The sequence below is a fragment of the Benincasa hispida genome, chromosome 8, assembly GCF_009727055.1.
Source record: "Benincasa hispida cultivar B227 chromosome 8, ASM972705v1, whole genome shotgun sequence".
NCBI lineage: Eukaryota > Viridiplantae > Streptophyta > Magnoliopsida > Cucurbitales > Cucurbitaceae > Benincasa > Benincasa hispida.
Window position 1 is genome coordinate 48,176,341 of NC_052356.1, and position 2,747 is coordinate 48,179,087.

General features: G+C 38.4%; 1 long non-coding RNA gene across 1 annotated transcript; it reads left to right on the forward strand.

Moving 5' to 3' along the window:
- Positions 1 to 261: 261 nt before the first annotated feature.
- On the forward strand, positions 262 to 2,022 carry LOC120083672. Its single transcript, XR_005483494.1, has 5 exons — positions 262 to 631; positions 746 to 819; positions 909 to 1,076; positions 1,161 to 1,232; positions 1,962 to 2,022. It is a non-coding gene; the product is annotated as an uncharacterized LOC120083672 (long non-coding RNA).
- Positions 2,023 to 2,747: the final 725 nt, after the last annotated feature.

Consider the following 2,747-nt stretch of genomic DNA (forward strand, 5'->3'; position numbering starts at 1 on the left):
TGGAGAGCATTTTTGAAATTTTAGATTTGAAGTATAAGTGCGGGAATTTAAGTGTTGGCGTGAAAATTATTCAATTTTGAAATTCAATTTGAAAATTAATGGCAGAAATTAATTTTCTTTGGAAAAGGAAATGAATTAAATAGTATAAAGTGGAATAAGGAAATGATTTAAATATAATTATACTATTTTCTTTTTTAGTTATAATAATAATAATTATTATTATTATTATTATTATAAAATAAAAAGGGAATTTGTCTTCTTCCTCACGCATAACCCTTTCCCCCAAAATTCTTCCTGCCGTTCACGTGCCTTCAGCTCGCCGCCTCTAGCCACGTGGGTTTCGCCGCTGCCAGCCCCAGCTGTCGAAGGTCGTAGACCGCACGGGCCAAGCCAGTTGCCGTGCCATCGCCTCCCTCACTGCCCAAATCGATCTCGCCGCAGCCTCTCTCACTGCCCAAACCCAATCTCGCACCGCTCGCCCAATCGAAGAGCCGCCATTGGAGTCGCTTCGCTCGCCAGCCGGAGGAGCCATCTGAGTCTCGCCATGCCGCCAGCCCAGCCACCGATCTCTGCCGGTCACTGCCTCCCTTTGCCGTCGTTCGTCGGATTTTGGATTGTGTTGAAATTTTGGGTAAGATATGAGTCTTTTAGAATTTTCTTGAAGATTTTGGTTACTCAGTTGGCTTTGGCTAAAATTGTTAGATTCAAGTAGTGAAGGAATTTTAAGGTCGAAGTGTGTTGTCAGGCATTACACAGGATTAAGTTGGGTTCGCAAATGGATTTGAGTTTGAAACTAATTTTGAACCAAGCAACATTTTGGTAAGTATATTAAGCCTTGAAAGGATTGAATTAAAATGTTGTTGCTAGAATTTGTTTGAGGTTCTAACCAATATTATTGAATTTCTTAGATTAATGCATTTGTTTGAGAGATTGAAGACAATTTGGAACAAACTACACTTTGGGCTTTAGATTCAAGTTTTGAGAAGTTTTGAATTTAGACGCGAACGACTTGAGTATGATTCCAACAAAATTTTGGTGTTAGAACTTTGAGGTGATCTTGGTCAAACCACTATTGGGTAAGTTGTGCTGGTAATTTGGGAATGATTTAATGTTTAAAAATTGGGCTTAAAGGTTAAAATCGATTTTTGTCCATATTCTAGGATCTCATTCAAAAGGTGTGGAAGGCTAGAAGGAGTTTGTTCGCTTGACTTAACTTTTGGACTTTATTTGAGGTAAGTAATCTTACTACTGGAACTGCCCACGGGCCAGACTTTAGTTGTATGCTAGCATGATAAGTGTATGTTATGGCAAATGTTAGCATGATAAATTATAGTATGATCTGAATCAAAGTATGTTCTAGCACGAGATCTGAATTGTTTAAATATACACATAGATACTTGAATGCTAGTATGAGATGGTATGTGTTTCCATATGATTGTATCTGATTTGATGATGTTAAGGCATACATGGATGTTGTAGAACTATGATGTTAAGGTATACATGTATGTTGTAGAACTATGATGTTAAGGTATACATGAATGTTGTAGAACATGCTGTTGAGGTATATGTGTATGTGGTAGAGCCATGGTATCGAGGATTACATGTATGTCATAGATTCGTACGGTGATGATTTTGATGTTGAGACCGTGTGAATGTGCTTATTGATTAGTTAGATGCCCATTAAATTTTGTGTTTCCTTCGGGATTCATCAGTTTGTGTTTCCTTTGGGATTCACCAGTTTGTGTTTCCTTTGGGATTCACCAGTTTGTGTCTTCTTCGGGATTCACCAGAGGTAGTAGGCATACTTAACTACAGTAGAATAGGAATCAGTCTCCTTCTTGTTTCATATGTATATGTGCCATAGGTGGGTATCTAGAGAACATAGATGCCCAGCCTGACCCTAGTAGTGGGGTTGCTTACTGAGTATTTTATACTCATTCTTTCTCATGTTGTTGTTTCAGGTAAGGGTAGAGATACACCGGCGATGGACAAGCGGAATTCGTGATCGAGCCATTGGGACTAGTTTTTATGCTTCCGCACAATGAGATTTAGAGTTCTTTTCATGTTTCTTTTAATGCTAGTTTTGATGTTTGAAAACTTTTTAGTAAGAATTGTTTTTCATATTTATTTATTAACCTTTATGATTTACGGGTACCCTATTCTTGTTTTAACGTTTGCATTTAATAAAGGACTTTTGAACTTCCTTATCTATTTAGCATTTATTTCAACATAAAGAAGTGTCACTTTAAGTGCCATGCATGCATGTATTTTAGTAATGGCCTAACTTAAGTCATAGGGGGTCCGGTCGTTACACGTCGTTCTCCCGGATTTTCTCTGTAAAGTCTCTTTAGACCAACCTCCTTTGCAATGAATTCAAGGAAGCTATTTATAGACAAGACCTTGACTCTTGTTATTGGTGGTCCTACTGTGTAATTCTGATAATTTCTGCTATGGCGTAGTGGAAATGTTTGCTCTACTCCACGATCAATCTGTCAGAATTGCACAATAGAAAGCTGTACACTTGTCATAATCGCTCATGAATGCAGTGCTCTTCACATCTTCGATCGATCGCCACATGCGGTGTAGTTGTTTTGATTACTGCATGCGGCGGATATGTGTTGATCGCTAGAATCCATGATCGATCGTTGCATGCGCTGCCATTGCGTTGATCTTTCTTCATTCTTGATCGATTGGCGCATGCTGTGTAGATGGATTGTACATTTTGTCATTGAGCAATTAACACATGC